Raw genomic sequence first — 22243 nt, 5'->3', positions numbered from 1 at the left:
TAGCAACATCGCAGAAGAAATGCTAGCACAGGCTTCCAGTATCCGTTGTTTCAGGTTGATATCACCAACCATTCCCATTTAATTTAGGTGTATCCTATAAATAGCCCACCCTGTAGATCAGGGGTCTCAAACTCGGCTAACTATATGGGCCACACATAGAAAAAATGTGAATTTGAAGGGCCGCATTCTTTGCAGGATGATATGACATTTTTAATGATACCATATTGTTTTTTCTATACACCTTTTGATTATTTTTTGACCATTGTTTTTTTTTTTTTTATTTTATTCTTTTAAATGGCATTCATTTTATGGCCTATGGTACAGTTTTATAGTTTTTACAAGTTTACAGTTTTTACAATTTGTATTTACTTTTTGTGCCCCCTAATTGGCCACATACAGTGATTTTTTTTTTCTCACAATTAGCACCATATAGTAATTCTAACCAATTTCTTATAGTAATGTCCCCAGTCTTGGTCCTCATCTTGTAGTAATGTGCCCATGCTGGTCCTCATCTTGTAGTAATGTGCCCATCCTGGTCCTCATCTTGTAGTAATGTGCCCATCCTGGTCCTCATCTTGTAGTAATGTGCCCATCTTGGTCCTCATCTTGTAGTAATGTGCCCATCTTGGTCCTCATCTTGTAGTAATGTGCCCATGCTGGTCCTCATCTTGTAGTAATGTGCCCATCCTGGTCCTCATCTTGTAGTAATGTGCCCATCCTGGTCCTCATCTTGTAGTAATGTGCCCATCCTGGTCCTCATCTTGTAGTAATGTGCCCATCCTGGTCCTCATCTTGTAGTAATGTGCCCATCCTGGTCCTCATCTTGTAGTAATGTGCCCATCCTGGTCCTCATCTTGTAGTAATGTCCCCCATCCTGGTCCTCATCTTGTAGTAATGTCCCCCATCCTGGTCCTCATCTTGTAGCAATGTCCCCCATCCTGGTCCTCATCTTGTAGTAATGTGCCCATGCTGGTCCTCATCTTGTAGTAATGTGCCCATGCTGGTCCTCATCTTGTAGTAATGTGCCCATCCTGGTCCTCATCTTGTAGTAATGTGCCCATCCTGGTCCTCATCTTGTAGTAATGTGCCCATCTTGGTCCTCATCTTGTAGTAATGTGCCCATCCTGGTCCTCATCTTGTAGTAATGTGCCCATCCTGGTCCTCATCTTGTAGTAATGTGCCCATCCTGGTCCTCATTTTGTAGTAATGTCCCCCATCCTGGTCCTCATCTTGTAGTAATGTCCCCCATCCTGGTCCTCATCTTGTAGTAATGTCCCCCATCCTGGTCCTCATCTTGTAGTAATGTCCCCCATCCTGGTCCTCATCTTGTAGTAATGTCCCCCATCCTGGTCCTCATCTTGTAGTAATGTCCCCCATCCTGGTCCTCATCTTGTAGTAATGTCCCCCATCCTGGTCCTCATCTTGTAGTAATGTCCCCCATCCTGGTCCTCATCTTGTAGTAATGTCCCCCATCCTGGTCCTCATCTTGTAGTAATGTCCCCCATCCTGGTCCTCATCTTGTAGTAATGTCCCCCATCCTGGTCCTCATCTTGTAGTAATGTCCCCCATCCTGGTCCTCATCTTGTAGTAATGTCCCCCATCCTGGTCCTCATCTTGTAGTAATGTCCCCCATCCTGGTCCTCATCTTGTAGTAATGTCCCCCATCCTGGTCCTCATCTTGTAGTAATGTCCCCCATCCTGGTCCTCATCTTGTAGTAATGTCCCCCATCCTGGTCCTCATCTTGTAGTAATGTCCCCCATCCTGGTCCTCATCTTGTAGTAATGTCCCCCATCCTGGTCCTCATCTTGTAGTAATGTCCCCCATCCTGGTCCTCATCTTGTAGTAATGTCCCCCATCCTGGTCCTCATCTTGTAGTAATGTCCCCCATCCTGGTCCTCATCTTGTAGTAATGTCCCCCATCCTGGTCCTCATCTTGTAGTAATGTCCCCCATCCTGGTCCTCATCTTGTAGTAATGTCCCCCATCCTGGTCCTCATCTTGTAGTAATGTCCCCCATCCTGGTCCTCATCTTGTAGTAATGTCCCCCATCCTGGTCCTCATCTTGTAGTAATGTCCCCCATCCTGGTCCTCATCTTGTAGTAATGTGCCCATCTTGGTCCTCATCTTGTAGTAATGTGCCCATCCTGGTCCTCATCTTGTAGTAATGTGCCCATCCTGGTCCTCATCTTGTAGTAATGTGCCCATCTTGGTACTCATCTTGTAGTAATGTGCCCATCTTGGTCCTCATCTTGTAGTAATGTGCCCATCCTGGTGCTCATCTTGTAGTAAGTGTCCATGCTGGTCCCTAACTTGTAGAACATTCAACTGAAAAGAATCACTGACTTAAGCGGCCCTCAGGACCAGGCCGCAATCATTACCGGGGCTCCGGTGCCTGGGGGCCGCACTAAGCAGCCTCAGGGGCTGCATGCGGCCCTCGGGCCGCGTGTTTGAGACCCCTGCTGTAGATATAACACTGTTTTTTTTTTTTTTTTTTTTTTTTTTGTTTTTTTATAGACGCCCATAAGAGCTATCCAATATTTTAACATTGAAAGAGTTTGCTCTCAGATTACAACTTATCACTTATCCACAGAACAGATTGCTTGCTAATTGCTGGGGGACCCATCTCTGGGACTCCCAATCACAGGAAATCAGGTGCACGAGCCATATTACGCCCATGGATTGGCAGATGAGCGTGTGCACTGCTGCTCCACTCAAAGGCTAATGGGCTGCCGAAGATGGCCGAATTCACAGCTCAGCTATCTCCATCTGTCCCGTAGACAATGGCACCACTCCATTAAAAAAGGGGATGTGAGACATCAGTTCTTCTGATCATTGGAGGTCCCGGTTGTCACACCCGTACAGAATAGCCATAAAGTTGGGATCTTGGCACAGCCTATTTAAGAATGCTATAGAAAAAAAAAACCCAGCTCACCCACAGCGGCTCTCGGCGTGCTGAAGCCCGGAGATCGTGTGGCCTCACGTGTGTAAATCACAGGAAAAAGAAAAGGAACTCCAGCTCCATAAAATCCATCTTCATTATTTCATCTTTAAAAGTCCATTAATCCACAAGGTTCAAGTGAAAAACTTATGCAACATAGCAACATGTTTCACACGCTCAGCATTCTTTGTCCATCTACATACGAAATGACTCCCCTCACATTTAAATATGGTTATTTAAGAATGCGCCTTGTATCCATCAATCCATATTTGTCCAACATGTTTTCCCTTTTAAAGTTTTTGTACTTTTGTAGGGTCATGTTGATTTTAGCTATGAAGTTTCAAGGTCCCTTTCTGCATGCCAAGGTGTATTATTGGTGGTCGACGCAAATTAGGTACTTTTTCTTAGTGACGTTGTATATAATTATAATGCATATGCTACCTGTAAGGTAGATATAATTTATGATATACTGTTACTTCTTTATTGTTCCAGATTTATTGTACACTTGCATCTATACTCTTATTAGATTCTGATTATATAGAGACAGAGACTCTGATTCCAGCCATGTCTCAATAACTGGCTGCTTGTTTTAGTTTTATCACTCAAGGACTAGTAAACCTGCTACCATGTAGTCCTCCACATTCATGAGCTCTATATATAACCCCACCCGCACCACTGATTGACAGCTTTCTGTGTGCCCTGTGCATAGGCAGAATATCTGCAGCTAATAAAGGGATTTTATCAACACTGCATCAAGCAGCTCAGTAAGTGACACATCGCTGGAATCCAGGTACCACGGGTTTACCGTAACTAGAGGGGCCAGAAGTCTGCGGCGTCTGAGCTCCTGCACTGATTAGAAGCACTTCACTATCATATTAAACCGTGAAGGTTTCTGCTAGCAGTGCAAAGGTTAATCTGTTCAGTTGAGAGCTGCTAGAGCTTTCCAGCTGTTCAGTGTTGGCCTCTCCCCTCTCCTATATATGCTCGCCTCTGGCATTCTGGAATTCCCAGTGTTAGATTTATGCTGCCTAGTTCTGGAGTCTGAGGTGTTGGTTTTTTGAAGAGGCGTTTGTGTGTTAACCGCCGTCTTTGCCAGAGACATAAGGAGACACTCCAATTTCCAGGGGGCCTGGGGTCAAGGGCACCTAGGTTTGAGTTAACTGAGGAACCCATGCTGTTGGGTGTGGCATCTTGTTCTGTTGGTCCAACTGTAGTTCGGCAGAAAGTGTGTGCGTGCGTGCGTGCGTGCGTGCGCAGATATCATTGTGTGATGTCTGTTTATATGTATTTTTGTGTTTCAAATGTGTTTATGCGTGTATGTATATGTTTGTGTGTGTGCGTGACTGCATACATGTGGCCTCCTGCTGACTATAGTTGGCACCGTGCGGCCTCCTGCTGTCTCTGGGGGGGGCGCCGTGCGGCCCCCTGCTGTGTATAGATGGCGCCGTGCGGCCCTCTGCTGTGTATAGAGGGCGCCGTGCGGCCCCCTGCTGAGTATAGTTGGTGCCGTGCGGCCTCCTGCTGTCTCTTGGGGGGGCGACGTGCGGCCCCCTGCTGTGTATAGATGGCGCAATACGGCCCCCTGCTGTGTATAGATGGCGCCGTGCGGCCCTCTGCTGTGTATAGAGGGCGCCGTGCGGCCCCCTGCTGAGTATAGTTGGTGCCGTGCGGCCTCCTGCTGTCTCTTGGGGGGACGACGTGCGGCCCCCTGCTGTGTATAGATGGCGCAATACGGCCCCCTGCTGTGTATAGATGGCGCAGTGCGGCCCCCTGCTGTGTATAGATGGCGCCGTGCGGCCCCCTGCTGTGTATAGATGGCGCCGTGCGGCCCCCTGCTGTGTATAGATGGCGCAGTGCGGCCCCCTGCTGTGTATAGATGGCGCCGTGCGGCCCCCTGCTGTGTATAGATGGCTACGTGCGGCCTCCTGCTGAGTATAGATGGGACCATGCGGCCTCCTGCTGTCTCTGGGGGGGGTGCCGTGCGGTATCTATACTCAGCAGGAGGCCACACGTAGCCATCTATACACATATACTCAGCAGGAGGCCGCACGTAGCCATCTATACGGTGCCATCTATACACAGCGGGAGGCCGCACGTAGCCATCTATACACAGTGGGAGGCCGCACGTAGCCATCTATACACAGCGGGAGTCTCGGTGCTTTGCAAGAGCAGTCAATAAATTCTGCTTGACTAATTCTGAGCACCATAAAGTCTGGTTCGCTTCTAACCTGCTGTCTTCATTTTCAGCTTTCTGAATTCTAACTCATTTACTGTCATTCGAGATGATGCCTTTGCTGGTCTCTTTCACCTTGAATACCTGTAAGTGCTCCACTTAATGTCATATTTTTGATTCTGTTCTTCTTCATCTTTTGGCATGTGCAATTGTATGAGCAAGTATTCATATGAATTTATGACCTACTTAAACCTTGGAGGACCTTAAATTTTATTCAATCAAATTTTTTTCCAGTTTAAAACTATGGGACATATATGTGCCTTGGTCCTCAAAGGGTTTTTAAAGGGGCTGCAAACATAAATACGAAAAAAATAATTCAATTAGTGCTTTTTGTGTTCATTTAATTTTTATTTGAAGTCCATTTTTTTACATACCTTGAAATTAAGCCCTACCCCATGGAATGAAGCCCTACCTACATGACATCTGAGAACTACATGGATGCCGCTTGTGAGGTGCCTGTCCGTCACTACTATTCAGTTTTAGGGTCCACTCACTAAGCCATATATTCTCTCATGCAAGAGAATAGGGCCAATTATGCTAATGACACTCGGCTCAAACTCTGTCAGAGTTTCAACTGAGTGTGATCTGATTCTCTCGCAGCACAGATATGGAGAAGATGGAGAACTTAATTTCTCCATCTTCTCCATAGTCTCTGTGAGTGTTCATCGGACTGCACTTGGATGACATCCGAGTGCAGTCCAATGTTTTACGTGCACCCATAGACTTGTATGGGTGCACATGGTCCGAATATCGAATGAGATTATTTTCTCATGCCAATAATCGCAGATCTGCACTGTCCCATAGTATAACATAGGGCCGAATCCTATCCGATAAAACCTCACATAGCATTCGGCCGTGTTATACGACAGTGTGAGCGAGCCCTTAGAGTCCAGGAATATTTACATGCAGATGATGATATTACTCTCCAAGTGTATATTTTTTTAGGCGAGTTCATAGTAAATGCTTTGCCTTTTTTGACATGTGATCAACTAAAGAACAAGAAAGATTTAGGACCTCCCCTATAGAGAAACGGAAAATAGTTTGGAGGACTTGCATGTCCTTTTTTATTTATTATGAGAAAATCATAAAAGATCCCGTTTTTTAACCATGCTGTGACTTTCTGCTGAGGGAGAGGGAGAGAGCTGCCCTATTCAGAGTCTGTAATAAGACCTGCTGACAAAAGTGTTGAAGATACAGTCAAATGTAAATTAACCGGTTCCCGACCGCCCACTGTAGATAAACGTCGGCGCTTGCTGGGCTCTGTGCAGCGCCGACGTTTAAAAACGGTGGGTGGTCTCGCAGCGCTCAGGACCCCCCAGGGTCCTGCAAGCGCTGCGATTCCGGTGCAGAGCGTTAGCTCTGACAGGGAACATCATCGGGACCTGATTGGATCAGGTCCCAGTGATGTTAACCCTTTGCTATGTTCTATATGCCGCGATCTATAGTGATCGCGGCTTATAGAAGATAGAAGGAGGAGAGGGGGTCGTCTTACTTACCTCTCCGACGACCCCTGATACCTTCCAGGACCTGGCGTTGCTATGGCAGCTGGAGGTCACATGACCGCCTCCAGCTCTGCCATATATGGTGTCCTGCCTGGCTCAGCCTGCAGCTGAAGCCAGGCAGGAGACTGACTGTGACACAGTCAGCGAAGATCTCATTTAATGTAATATATGTCTATTACATTACATGAGATCAGTGATCAGAAAAATAAAAATTAATGTCCCATACAGGGACTAAGTAAAAATGTAAAAAAAAAGTTTTTAAACTATTAAAAAAAAATCACAAAATAAATAAATAAAATATTAAACCAATAAATCCGTATATTTTTACAAAACCAAAAAAAGTACACATATTTGGTATCGCCGCGTCCAAAACAACCCGAGCTATAAAAGTGTCACACTAATTAACTCCTTCTGTGCACACCGTAATAAAAATAAATAAAAAACGGAGCAAAAAAATATGCTTTTTCATCATATTGCCAAACAAAAAGTGGAAAAAAATGCGATCAAAAAACAAAATAGAAATAAAAATGGTACCGCTGAAAACTTCATCTTGTTCTGCAAAAAAAAAGCCGCCATACAGCTCCATCAGCCAAAAAGTAAAAAAGTTATAGCGCTCAGAATAAAGCAATGCAAAAAAATTTTTTTTCCTATAAAATTGTTTTATTGTGTAAAAGCGCCAAAACATAAAAAAAAAATACAGTAAGTGTAGTATCGCTGTAAACGTACTGATCCGAAGAATAACGCTGCCTGATCACTTTACCACACGCAGAATGGCATAAAAAAAACCTCAAAAAAATCATTCCTGAATTGTTTGTTTTTGTTAATTTTACCTCCCAAAAAACGGAATAGAAAGCGATCAAAAAATGTCACGTACCAATAAAAATGGTACCAATAAAAATGTCAACTTGTCCCGCAAAAAACAAGCTGTCACATGACTCTGTCGGCCGAAATATGGAAAAATTATAGCTCTCAAAATATGGTGATGCAAAAACTAGATTTTGCAAAAAAAAGCGTCTTTTAGTGTGTGACAGCTGTCAGTCATAAAAACCCGATATAAATCTGGTATCTCTGTAATCGCACCGACCTGAAGAATAAAGTAATCTAATCAGTTATATCACACTAGGAACGGCGTAAAAAATAAATAAAACAAATTCTTCACCTGCTACTGATTTGTTTATTATGTCTCCCAAAGATCGCAGTAAGGCTCTGCTCACATTTATCCTGTGCTCTGCGCTGAGCGCTTACACCAGAGTTTCCGTATAAATCTCTGAAATTCGTGATTCAGCCGGAACCCATGACGGAAGATTCCCTGTAATGAGGCAGATATAGGATAGGCCACTGTGGACGCTGTCTGGCCTGTGATCCCACGGTGTCATTTGTTTTAGGCGTGCATAAAAGTGCGGTTGGCCACAGTTTTGTGCACTTCTGAAAAAAAAGGACACCGCTAAACAGAGGCCAGACAGAGTCCAGAGTAACTCTGCTGCCTCATTACAGTGAATGGATCCGGCAGGGGTTTCATCTGAATTACATCACTTGGAAATTTAGATGGAAACCCCGATGTAAGTGCTCAGCCTAGAGCGCCGGATAAATGTTACGTAAAATGTTCCCAATAAAAGCTTCAACTCAGTCCTCAAAAAAAGCTAATCCCCACTCAGGTCCATCATCTGTTAAAAATATAAGGGACTTCCAAGTTACTGGTAGCAGAAAGGCTCTGGAAAAGCGAAATGGCCCTTGCCCCCCCAAAAGAAATTCAGAAAATTTTGTGCTCCCAAATCCAAATGCCTATTCTACAATAATTTGTTCTCCAATTGTCAAATAGCACTCCTCCCCCCCAGATCTCGCCGTATGGCTGAGCGGTACGATACAGCCACATATGGGGTATTGACACTTTTAGAAGAAATTGTGTGACACATTTCGGCACCATTTTTACCCGTTGCCCTGTGTGAAAATGTAAAATCTGAGAGTAAAACATTTTTTTGTGGTAAAAATATAATTATGCTTTTTTCACTGCCCAATGGTATAAATTTAAAAATTAAAAAATACTCACTACTTCCCTAGATGAATTTCTTGAGAGGTGTAGTTTACAAAAAGGGGTCACTTGTGGGGGTTTCTGCTGTTTCGGCATGTCAGCGACTCTTCAAATGTGACATGGTGTCTGCTGCCTATCCCAGCCAACATAGCGCTCCTTTCTCTTCCGAACCCTGCCGTACACCAAAGCAGTGGTTTTCCCCCACATATGGGGTATCAGCGTGTTCAGGAGAAATTGCACAACAAATTTCATGGTGCAATTTTTCCAATTACCCTTATGATAATACAAAATTAAGGGATGAAAAACGTTTTTGTGGGAAAAATGTAAACATTTTATTTTTACAGCTCAATATTATAAACTTCTATGAAGCACCTTGGGGTTCAAGGTGCTCACCACACATCTAGATAAGTTCCCTAAGGGGTATAGTTTCCAAAATGGTGTCACTTGTGGGGGGTTTCCACTATTTAGGCACATCAGGGGCTCTCCAAACGCAATATGGCGTCTGCTAATTATTCAGACAAATTTTACATTCAAAAAGTCTAATGGCGCTCCTTCCCTTCCGACCCCTGCAGTGCGCCCAAACAGTGGTTTTCCCTCACATATGGGGTATCAGCACGCTCAAGAGAAATTGCACAAAAAAAATTTGGGTCCATTTTTTCCTGTTACCCCTGTGAAAATAAAAAAAATTGGGTCTAAAGTAACACTTTTGTGAAAAAAGTTAAATGTTAATTTTTTTCTTCCACATTCCAAAAATTCCTGTGAAGCACCTGAAGGGTTAATAAAGTTCTTGAATGTGGTTTTGAGCACCTTGAGGGGTGCAGTTTTTAGAATGGTGTCACTTTTGGGTATTTTCTGTCATAAAGACCCCTCAAAGTGACTTCAAATATGATGTGGTCCCTAAAAAAAATGTTTTTGTAAATTTTGTTGGAAAAATGAGAAATCGATGGTCAACTTTTAACCCTTATAGCTCCCTAACAAAAAAAATTTTGGTTCCAAAATTGTGCTGATGTAAAGTAGACATGTGGGAAATGTTATTTATTAACTATTTTGTGTGACATATCTCTCTGATTTAAGGGCATGAAAATTCAAAGTTTGAAAATTGCAAAATTTTCGCCAAATTTCCGATTTTTTCACCAATAAACGCAAGTTATATCAAAGAAATTTTACAACTGTCATGAAGAACAATATGTCACGAAAAAACAGTCTCAGAATCAGGGGAATACGTTGAAGCGTTCCAGAGTAATTAATTCATAAAGTGACAGTGGTCAGAATTGAAAAAATTGGCCCGGTCACGAAGGCAAAAACAGGCTCTGGTGCGAAGTGGTTAACAATGAAAAAAAGTTAATTTCACAAATGGCTTGTATTTTTTTAATGCAAACTTTTTTTTGTGTTTACTGCTCCTTTAAAGGGAATCTGTCATCAGGTTTTTGCCACCTAATCTGAGAGCAGCATAATGTAGGGTTAGAGGCACTGATTCCAGTAATGTGTCACTTACTGGGCTGCTTCGTGTTGTTTTGATAAAATCATTGATTTGTCAGAAGGTAATTATCACTAGATGACTAGTAAGTTCTGTAGGACCCCACCCCCATCACTGATCAGTAGATTTCTGTGTACACTGAGCATGGGCAGAAAGCTGCCAATCAGTGGTGTGGGTGGGGCTATACAGAGCGCAGCATTCAGAGAGCTGCTAGATCTGCAGCAGATAAAATGGTGATTTTCTCAAAATGACAACAAGCAGCTGAAAAAGTGACACATCTCTGGAAACAGGGCATCTGCCCCTATATTGTGCTGCTCTGATGGGGCAGCACAATTAATATTGTGCCAAATTAATTTCCCGTGAACTATCACATGATCTATCACAGGGGATCATGTGACATGTCACGTGATAAATCAGGTGTGTGTGTGTGTGGGGGGGGCCCGCGACTTCTAAACTGCCCAGGGCCCTTGCTACTCTTAATCCACCCCTGGTCATGAGTCTCGGTTGGCAGGTCATCCAGGAATTTCTGAGACTAAGAGACTTATAAGTCGCAGTTTTTGGTGGCCTGGATGGCAGAAGGAAGTCATCAAGTGGGTGCGTCAATGTACTGTGTGTGCCAGGTCAAAGGCTTCACATACCCCTGCTGCGGGGTTGCTTTGCCCTCTGGAGTTTCCTAGTGCGCCTTGGATGCATCTCACAATGGATTTTATTACTGATCTTCCTGTGTCCGAAGGTTTCACTGTCATCTGGGTGGTCGTGGACCGTTTTAGTAAGATGTGTCATTTGGTTCCATTCATTAAGTTGCCCTGCGCCAAGACACTCGCTAAGGCGTTTGTTAAGGAGATTGTCAAGCTCCATGGCGTTCCCACGGATATTGTTTCTGATAGAGGACCTCAGTTTGTGGCTCGCTTTTGGCGTGCTTTTTGTGACAGGTTGGGAGTCCATTTGTCATTTTCGTCTGGGTATCATCCTGAGTCTAATGGACAGACTGAAAGAAAGAACCAGGATATTGAAGAGTTTTTGCGTTGTTTTGTGGCAGACAATCAAGAGGTGTGGTCTGAGTTTCTGCCTCTCGCAGAATTTGCTCTTAACAACCATACATCCTCCTCTGCTGGGTGTTCTCCTTTTTTTGTTGTACTGGGAGACATCCATCTTTTGGTTTGTTCTCCAAATTGGGGTCGGCGGTGCCGGAGGAGGAGAATTTTTCTGGTGATTTGGAGAGAGTTTGGACTAATGTACGTTGCAACCTTCAAGAGGCTAACAAGAAGTCCAAAAAGTATTTTGACAGAAAACGTAAGGAGGTTTTGTTTACTGTGGGTGACATGGTTTGGTTGTCCTCAAAGAACCTGCGGATGAGGATTCCCTCTAAAAAATTGGGTCCTAAGTTTGTGGGGCCATTTAAGGTGCTTCAGGTGGTTAACCCGTCTGCTGTTAGGTTGGATGTCCCTACTTCCTGGAAGATTAATCCTGTGTTTCATGTTTCCTTGTTGAAAAAGGTTGATGTACACTACCGTTCAAAAGTTTGGGGTCAATTAGAAATTTCATTATTTTTGAAAGAAAAGAACATTTTTTTTCAATGAAGCTAACATTAAATGAATCAGAAATACACTCTATACATTGTTAATGTGGTAAATGACTATTCTAGCTGCAAACGTCTTGTTTTTATTGCAATATCTACATAGGTGTATAGAGGCCCATTTCCAACAACCACCACTCCAGTGTGTTAATGGTACATTGTGTTTGCTAACTGTGTAAGAAGGCTAATGGATGTTTAGAAAACCCTAGAAAACCCTTGCACAAGTATGTTAGCCCAGCTGAAAACGGTTTGGCTGATTTGAGAAGCTATAAAATTGACCTTCCTTTGAGCTAGTTGAGAATCTGGAGCATTACATTTGTTTGTTCTATGAAACTCTCAAAATGGCCAGAAAAAGAGAACTTTCATGTGAAACTCGAGAGTCTATTCTTGTTCTTAGAAATGAAGGCTATTCCATGCGAGAAATTGCCAAGAAACTGAAGATTTCCTACAACAATGTGTACTACTCCCTTCAGAGGAGAGCACAAACAGGGCCAGTGTCATCGTCTACAGTGAAGAGGCGACTCCAGGATGCTGACCTTCAGGGCAAAGTGGCAAAGAAAAAGCCATATCTGAGACTGGCTAATAAAAGGAAAAGATTAATATGGGCAAAAGGACACAGACATTGGACAGAGGAAGATTGCAAAATAAGTTTTATGGACAGACAAATCAAAGTTTGAGGTGTTTAGATCACACAGAAGAACATTTGTGAGACGCAGAACAACTGAAAAGATGCTGGAAGAGTGCCTGACGCCATCTGTCAAACAGGGTGGAGGTAATGTGATGGTCTGGGGTGGCTTTGGTGCTGGTAAAGTGGGAGATTTATACAAGGTAAATGGGATTTTGAATAAGGAAGGCTACCACTCCATTTGGCAACGCCATGCCATACCCTGTGGACAGCGCTTGATTGGAGCTAATTTCATCCTACAACAGGACAATGACCCAAAGCACACCTCCAAATTATGCATGAACTATTTAGGGAAGAAGCAGGCAGCTGGTATTCTATCTGTAATGGAGTGGCCAGCACAGTCACCAGATCTCAACCCCATTGAGCTGTTGTGGGAGCAGCTTGACCATATGGTACGCAAAAAGTGCCCATCAAGCCAATCGAACTTGTGGGAGGGGCTTCAGGAAGCATGGGGTAAAATTTTTAAAGATTACCTCAGCAAATTAACAGAATGCCAAAGGTCTGCAATGCTGTAATTGCTGCAAAGGGAGCATTCATTGACGAAAGCAAAGTTTGAAGGAGAAAATTATTCTTTCTAATAAAAATCATTATTTCTAACCTTGTCAATGTCTGGACTATATTTTCTAATTATTTTGCAACTCATTTGATAAATAAAAGTATGAGTTTTCATGGAAAACACAAAATTGTCTGGGTGACCCCAAACTTTTGAACGGTAGTGTATCTGATAGGGATGCCACTGTCACAGTTCCTCCTGTGGTGGAAGACGGCGAATATGAAATTTCTCGTATCCTGAATTTGAGATGGCATAGAGGGAGATTGCAGTATCTCGTCGCATGGAAGGGTTTCGGTCCCGAGGATAACTCCTGGGTAAGGGCGGATGATGTCTCTGCCCCTAGACTTGTCAAAGCTTTCCACAGGAGGTTTCCGGATAGGCCTGGGCCTGGAGGATCTGGAGGATCCTCATAAAGAGGGGATACTGTTAGAACCCTCCTGTTTGTTTTCTTTTCCTTCCTGTGTTTTGCGGTCATGTGACCATTTGCCATTATATTCCAGCTCCGCCCTTTTGGCTGTGCTGGACTTCAGTTTTTGACTGCTTCTCTAGCCAGGTGCTTCTGTGCCTATCTGGCAGCTCACTTGGTCCTTCTGGGACCTTTAGTACCTTTTTGTCAGTTTGTATTTTTGTGTTCTGCAACTACTTCTCTGTTTAGGAGGTGTCCCATTTTTGTCCCAGTCCTTAGTTCTTTTAGGGAACCCTTCCTTAATGCTATAGGTCTCTGTTCAGACTAGCGGAGGACTAAGGTGGGTCTGTTTGCTAGGAACAGACAGCCCGCTACATAGTAGGGATTCAGCTTAGTCTTATTGTAGGGACAGCCTTCCCCATCTTTCCTTAGTTCATGTTGCAGGTCATGACAGCAGAAGTTCCCCGGTCCTCCCTTCACACTTGCCGTTGGGAGATCAGCGGCCCTAGCCTAGCGACTGGCGCAACCTGGCCGCGAATTGGCGCCGGATTTGAAACACGCAGGCCACCATCAGGAGATCAGCGGCGACGCAGCCGCGAGATGACCGGTGCTAGCCAGTCATCTCCTGGCTGCTCGCAGCAGAAGTACCACGACCGGCGGTCTCGCTCCGCGGTCCTCCCTTCACACTTACCGTCGGGAGATCAGCGGCCCTAGTAGGGGGGCTGTGTGCATGCTCATACTGTATAGGGGGATGTCTTCTGAATTAATTCAGAATTAAGTATGAATTAATTTCAGCCTATTGGCTCGGCCCTCCACAAGTCACGGTGTCTCATGTGGCCCCAGGAAAAATTAATTGCTCACACCTGATCTAACCCAATGTTTCTACCAGTGCCAATTAAAACTATGTTCACACGTTGCGATTTTGCTGTGTTTTTTAATGAAAATTTATGTAACATTATATGTTGCATTTTACAGTACCAGCAGAAAGCTACGAGATTTCTGAAATCTTATGCACACACATAAGATTTTTTTTCCTGACTGCATTGGAAAACTGCTGCGTTTTTCAAAAAAAAGGCAGCATGTCACTTTTTTCTGAATTTTTGCAGCGTTTTTTCTCCTAAAAGAAAGCAATTAGTAAGTGCAAAAATGCAGCAAAAAAAAAGCAAGTATCAGGTTTTGCAGCGTTTTTAGTGAAAAAAGCGGGTACAGCATTATGTGAAATACATTTATTTTTGTGATTTTCCCAAGTTTAAATCATGATGTCTTGATGTCCTAACATGAGCATTGCAATTAGGATTAGTACAGCTTAATTAAATTAGTGATATGTGAAAGGAATCATTGGCTCACCAAGGTGTTAAATTGAACAATACCTGAGCAACTCAAGGGCTTACCAAAGGGTGAAAGTAAACAGTGTCCTACAATCTCAATGCTTTGCCAATGTCTAAAGGAAAATATTTCCAACCAATTCACCTCCCTCCGGCTGTTACATTTGTAATTGTGTATTTTTTCATGAACTCATATGAGCTTTTTTTGTTCACAAAAGCTAGTTTAACATCCCTGGCAGCGTGCTGGCATGGCTTACCATCTCCCACCATGCAAGACCGCCAACTTACCTACCAGTCCAGGCTGCACACTATGCTCGTCTACCTGCTGTGTGCATGTCTCTTGTCTGCTGGCTTAGGGCGGCGGCGCTGGCACTTCCTGATTCTTAAAGTTACAGTGTGCGCAGTCCTAATGCGTCCCCAGCCTCTGTTTCCGCCACCCTGGGGGCTGAGTAACCAGGCCTGTTACCTGTATCTGTGACTTCTAGTCTATTACCGCCACACTGGGGGCTGAATGCCCAGGCTCGTTCCTGTATCTTTTTCCTGTGTCAGTTCCTGTCTGAACTGTGTCCTAGCCAGTTACCTGTTTGTCTCTGTCCCTTTTCCTGCAGTGTCTGAACCAGCACCTAACTCCTACTCATCTCTGTACTTCTGTGTTTGAGTTTTGGGTCCACTCAATACTTCATAGCAAGTACCTTGTGTGTATCTGGTTCTGCTTGTCCTGTTTCCCTACCTCCTGTGTTCTAAGAGAATGTCGCGCCCAGGGGATGGGGAGGACCTGGCGCCCAGGCCTTGTTGAGGCCTGACCTTGGGGGATGTTGCGGTGGTCGGCTCCCGGGCCCGTACCCTGGGCCTCTCTTTAAAAGCGGGTTGATGGATAATTATATGAGTTCGTGACGCCACCTTTGGTATCTGGTGAGGATCACCAGCGCTGCAGCAGTCCGCTGAGGCCGGTGATAAGACAGCTTGTTGGTATAGCTCCCCACAGGTGGAGCTGGGCCTTTGGGCAGCATATGGAGAGGGGGAATGCAGGACAGAAGAGACCCAGCAGGGACTACTGAAAGACAGGCAGCCACACACAGTTCTCTTCTGTACCTTTTACTGATGGAACTTCAGGCACATCCCGGAGCACTGCAGGGTGAAGGGTGCATTTCAGGATTCTCCCCAGGGAGCGGGTATAGGGCCTCCTGATTCTTGCCTCTTCGTAATAAGTTCCTGACCTGCCTGAAGCTAGGCCTAACTTTGTCTCCGTCCTGCACCGGCTGACTTTGTGGTAGGGCCTTCTCTTGGAGTGCACGCTCCCAGCTTACGTGGCCTATGGGTCTCCTGGCTCTGTTACGTATCAGCTCTCTGGTGATCCTGGGACCTGTAGTTCTCCAGGGATTCCAGTTATGTCCTACTGGGTCATAGAGATCCCGGTAAGCTCGGACCCGGTGTCCGGTATATGCTTCGGGGTGAGCTGGTTAAGCTCCTCTGCCCCCACTGCTACTCACTTTCCACTCGCCTTCGGCCATGCTCGGGCCCTCATTAGGCTACTCACACTCACGGCAGCTTGCCGCGCTTCACCGCTCTTACGGCGTCGGCATGCCTTGGGCTCTAACCTGAGCTCCTTGAGTCTGGACTGGGCTTCAGGACCGCTGGAGGCCTAACTTGCCTCACACAGCAACCTGCGTGCTTCTTCTCACACACAGCTCTTCACTCACTGTGCACTTCAGACTCTCTCTGCCTAGCTCCACCTTCCCTATTTATATCCCTAACGGGCTCCCTCTGCTGGTCTGAGGTGGAAGGTGGAGATGTGTTAATGTTTATGGGAGCCTCTTGTGGAGGAATCCATTAATGCACCCCTCTAGGATCTGTGGCTCCAAGCGCAGCTGGGCGCCACACTGTGTTTGCCAGTCTGTTCCATGTGAACAGAGCTCTGCTCCGATTGTCCTCGGCACCTGCGGCTCTGCTTGTCCTCGGCACCTGCAGCTCCGCTCTGCTCTGCTTGTCCTCGGCACCTGCGCCTCCGTTCCTGTATCCCAGTCTGTACTGGTCACTATCCAACCTGTTTACCTACCTGCCAGTAGCTGCCTGTCTGTATACCAGCCTTACCTGCCTGTTCCTGCATTCCCCGGTGTGGGTCAACAGCTGTGTGATCAGGGTCTGACCTGGAGTAGCACCTGGGCCACCTCCCTCGTTCCTCCTCAGACCACGGAGTCAATTAAGCCGCCGTGCATCTGTGGTCAGATCTGGCGAGGCCCCTAGTCATGCCCCTCCAGGAGCTCCTCGGTTCGTGGCCCAGTGGGACCACTAACCACGTTCACGCCAAACAGTCCGGGCGTGAGCATAACAGCTAGAATAGTCACTATCTTTTCAGACATAAAGATCTTTTTCAAATAAATAATTTGATCAAATTGCACTTTTTTCCAAAAGTGGTTTTATGTTTTCACACATGTCTTGCATTGGTACTCTGTGTTCATGCTTCAGTGGTGGAAGCAAAGCTGAACTTTGGGATCCTAAAAAATCCAGCAAAAAAAATCCAGCAAAGCCTGCTTTTTGTAAACACCTTCTTTACTGCCAAGAGAGCAGGTTTTGCCTGCAGAAAAAAAAACGCAGCAAAAATGGAACATGTGAACATAGCCTAAGTCTTACATAAAGGTTTTAACACTGACACACAGTGTAGGGATTGTACTCACTCAGGTGCGATGACAGGCAAAAAGGAGGCATGTTTCTTTAAATGTCCGTAGCGGTTTATTGGCTTCATGAACTGTGAAAAGAAAAATGCAAACAAACAGCCTTTAGTCCAGGCAAAAGCAAAAGTAAGACAGTCCTTTAGCAAAGTCTCTGGTAAACCAGACCTATGGTCACACAGGCTGGTTCTCTGGTCCAGCACTCAGCTCAGTCTGGAGACAACAAACAGGAGACCTTCTCCCTCCAAACACAGCCCATGTGCCAAACAGCCTCCATTTTATAGGCTGTTAACCACACCCAGAGGTGAGGTATGTGGGTTGCTAGAGCCGCCCATTCTCTCCTAACAACCCGTAACCCGTCTCCCAGGTGCACCAATTAGTCCTCTTAGTGCATGCGTGCACTAGAGAAAGCACTCTGGGTTACATTACAGAGACCAGCCATCTCTGTGATACATACCTCCCATCGTCTACGTGACCATTAGCCTCCTTACATCAGCAACAAACTTGCATTCATTTTCATGAACATTAGAGCTATTTTTAGTATATACTGTATTTTGCAGGTTATAAGATGCACCCCAAATTTTGAGAAGGAAAATAGGAAAAAAATATTTTTAATAAAATGGTGGTTCATCTTATAGTCTGCTTTTATGATAGCTTACCGGGGGGAGGGAAACTGTGGTGGATCGGGGTCCGAGAAGGTTGGGTCGCTGCTGCAGGAAGTGGAGCCTCCACACTTCCCATGGTTTTCAATGCATTGAACTTCGGGTCTCACTGTAATAATGTTCATCATCCTGGCCTCTTCCTGTAATAATGTCCCCCATACTGGGTCTCTTTCTATAATGATAATAATATCTCCCATCCTAATTCCTTTCTGTAACAATGTCCCCCATCCTCTAACCATGAACCAGTTTGATAACAAACGTTCTACCCTCACCCGCCCACCACCAACAAATCAAAGCTTTAAGGCATAACTACAAGGCCTAAACATTTTTTTTTATTTTTTGAGGGCATTATTTTCACACTTCTTTCAAATTTCCAAACTAAAACCACAAGGGTAATAATAAAATATCTTTTCACATGACCATTCTTTTAACCAAATTAATTAAATTTAAAATAAAAAATGTGCTCAGTTAGACACTCCTAGTTTGTTTCTAAACATCATTTAAAAGGGTTATCCCTCCACCAACAACAAGATTATCACCTATGCATGTCCGGATTCTTGTTTTTGCCTCTCTGGCCAGTGGATATGAACATAGCCTGCAATATTAGAAGTGGAAGTGAAATATTGTACCATTGAAGCAGGTAACTTTTATGAAGCCACTGAACAATCGACAAGGCATACATACCATGCAGGGAGACGACGGGGCAGTTATGGTGCACTTGGTAATAGAAGGACCAGTCATGGTTGGTCCCATCTGTTTTGCTTTGAAAAGAAAGAAGCTGTGCAGGACCCTCCTTCAGAGGTTCTCAGGACCAGACTTGACAATCTGTATAATGTCATTTACCAGAAGGTCTCATCTGTTGAACTGTACAGCTGCTCCCAAAATTGTCCTGCTCTGATTCAGCAGTCTGTAGACCAACAATCCAAGGGAGCATTATTTCCGTCTTGCCCCATGAAGTGAAATAGAGTAAAGAGGAGACTGAGCTGAAAGGGATCCCTAATGAAAAGAAAAAGATTGAATCTGCGATTATTCAGGTTATCATGACAGTTATGGCCAGACGCAACTCTCACTTCCCATTTTGCTCCTTCTTAAGCCCCTTACTGTTTTCACTCACTACAATACACCTTTTGAGGCTCCATACAGTATAATGTCTCTAAGAATGCATCCAGCACACTGAATGATACCCCCACCCAACAATGAATTCTCCCAAACACACATGAACTCCAAAACAGTATGATGTCCCCACAGTATATACCCCCACATAATGAGACCGCCATATCACCTCATATAGTATAATGGCCCTACCAGTACAATTTCCCCAAACACACATGAACGCTCCCACAATGGTCCCCATCACCACAGAGTATGATGGCCCTATAAGTACTGACTGATAAAAAAAATATCACTCACCTAGCCACGTTCCACTGTTGTGCTGCTCCATTCGCGTGAACTGAGGCTCTGTGCAGCAGGCTCCATCTTGTGATGTAATTGTGCCTGCTGTGCTGGGACTCAGACATACAAGCTGAATGGTAGAGAAAGGATCAGACAGATCCCTGTTGCACCATTTTATTCACTGTCGGACTGGGGTATATAGGGCCCACCAGTGATATTAATTCTCAGAGTCCACCTTAGACCTATATGATAACAATGTTCTGGAAGTGTATAGAAAAGTACACATCACTTTAAGCCTCCACTTCTGATCATACAGATCGTTGTGGGTCAGGAAGTAGATGAGACATATGTTGTTATGCGCTCCTTCCATGATGGGAAGCCAAATACGTTGTACATATGGTGTTCAGCTTCTCCTGCTGCCCTATACTGATCGTTTGCAGATCTCCAGTGCCATGTCACTGATGATTCTATTTACATGGGCTGCAGATCACACAACCTGGACGCCCTAAGTGTCTTTTGCAGCATGTCAGTGGTTTAAGGCTCAAGACCATGAAGCCAGTGATTGGCTGGAGATGTCACATGGGGCATCTGGGGTGAGATTTCTGCAGCAATTGTAAACAAAAGCATCAGGGAATGTGACATTAAAGCTGCCAGGAGTTAGGAAGATGAGTATCTATACATTTATTAAAGGGGTTGTCCAGGCAAAAGTGCTCATTGCCTGGAGGCCAGATTCTGTAAAAATAACAAAATAAATCATACTCAGCTACTGTCCCCCTCCTGGACTCAGTGCAGACAGCCCTATGGTCTGCAACATCATTAATTATGACACTGTTTTACCAGACACACGACTGCTACAGCTTGGGATGCATAGAAAAAACCTGAAGGTCTGAACTGAAACGTAAGTAGATGTGCATGCAAAATGTAAATGCATGTTCACACAAGGCCATTAAACGGAGAGAAACCAAAGACAAGAAAAATACCCAAATAACTGAAAGTAAATGTATAAATCGCACAGTGAAAAAATAATGATAAATAATAAAGGGTATTTAGTTAACATAATTTTGATCAAAATAATGTGAAAGCCATCCCGCCACTTCACAGCAACCCTTATGGGACAGTCCTAACTCTAATATTAAAAACCTTACCATTTGTCAAGTGACATACATATGGACAAGGGCAGAGAGACTGGATCCCTAGTGTGAGCATAAGATGCATGCAGTTCAAGTTACCTGACCGTTGCGGCCTATCACAAGCTGCAGTGCTCCTGTGTCTGGTAGAACGGTGACATTATTGTGACTTATCACAGATCAGTCTGCACTGAATCAAGGAGGGTGACTGCAGGTGTGTAAGGCTATGTGCCCACGATGCAGAAATGAAGCAGAAAATTTCTGCATCATTTCTGCATCTCCCTGGCAGAAAAAACGCATGCAGATTGTACATGCGTTTTTCCTGCGGAATACATGCGGATTCACATGCGTTTCCGCATGAGGATTGACAAGCGCTTTCCAGGCGATTTTAGCATCACCTGGAAAGTGCTTGACAACTAGGTCACACTATACACTATATAGATCCATGCAACCGGCATGGATTTATATAGTGTGACCGTAAAAGAATGTTTAAAAATAAAAAAATAAAGCTATACTTACCCTCCGATGGCCCGGCGTGTGCTGCCGGGCTTGTTCCTGGCTGCCGGGATATCGCGAGACACTGCGCTGAAGGGCCTGCGGTCACATGACTGTGACGTCACCGACTGTGACGTCCTTCAGTCTTGCACGTAAGCAGAGGGAAGGAGACCGGGGGCCGTCGGAAGGTGAATATATCTTATTTTTTATTTTATTCTTGTTTTTACAGCTTTTTAATGGTACCTGGGTGTGGAGGAGAGTCTCATCTTCTCCACACTCGGGTACCATCCGCACATTAGAACGCGCCAATAACGCAAGTACAAAAGCAGTCTTGCGGTATTGGCGCGTTCTAATGCAAGTCTATGGCGGCGAAAATGCCGCGTTTCCGCAAAATTAATGGACATGCTGCGGATTTTTGAGCGCAGCATAAACGCTGCGGAAACACATTAAAAACACATCGTGTGCACACAGCCTAAGACTAATTTTGTTGTTTTTATTTTTACAAAATCAAAGGGTATGTGCCCACGATCCGGCTACAGCAGCGCTTTGGACACAGCGTATTTTCACTGTGTCCGAGCCAGCAGGTAAATCCACATGTGACATTAAAATGCTGCGGCTCGTAAAGCTGCACCACTGGTGAGTTTACGCAGCAGCAAATAGAAGCACAGTGGGCATGGGATTTCTATAAATCCATCCACTGTCCTTCTACTGTACAACGCAGCAGTTTGGACACAGTGTAGGTGAGCTGCGTCCAAACCGCTGCTACTCCAGATCATGGGCACATACCCTAAGCCCTCATGAAAACCCTTTACCAGATAATCTCTTTAATGGACATGTCTTATTGCTGGGGTACAGTGCTTTCATTATTTTGCATTACACCTTCAAATGCAACCTGACAGCTGACTCCCATCATCCACGGGCAGCAGGTATCAGGCACGGGCTGTATGATCTGAGCCAGGTATGTCTGACTCTGGAACCCTGCGGTGTTTACAAGAAGAACGTATTTTGAAAGCTGTTGGGGACTGAGCCGCACAGTGGATGTGTAATGCCCAGGGGATGGGGATTACTCGGCACCCGGGCCTTGATGCCTGGTCTTGGGGGATGTCGCGGTAGTCGGCTCCCGGGCCCATATACTGGGGTCTCTTTTAAAAGAAAGGGGATAATGAAAGTTCGT

At 44.8% G+C, this 22243-nt stretch overlaps 1 long non-coding RNA gene across 2 annotated transcripts in view; it reads left to right on the top strand.

Moving 5' to 3' along the window:
• Positions 1 to 22243, top strand: part of LOC141222236 (uncharacterized) — a 174184-nt gene that overhangs the window by 16011 nt on the left and 135930 nt on the right. The gene's annotated exons all lie outside the window — the stretch shown is intronic.

The sequence above is a fragment of the Phyllobates terribilis genome, unplaced genomic scaffold, assembly GCF_046119375.1.
Source record: "Phyllobates terribilis strain yellow unplaced genomic scaffold, ASM4611937v1 Scaffold_348__1_contigs__length_1988982, whole genome shotgun sequence".
Lineage (NCBI taxonomy): Eukaryota > Metazoa > Chordata > Amphibia > Anura > Dendrobatidae > Phyllobates > Phyllobates terribilis.
Note: the sequence above shows the minus strand (reverse complement) of the source record. Positions and strands in the feature narration are given on the sequence as shown.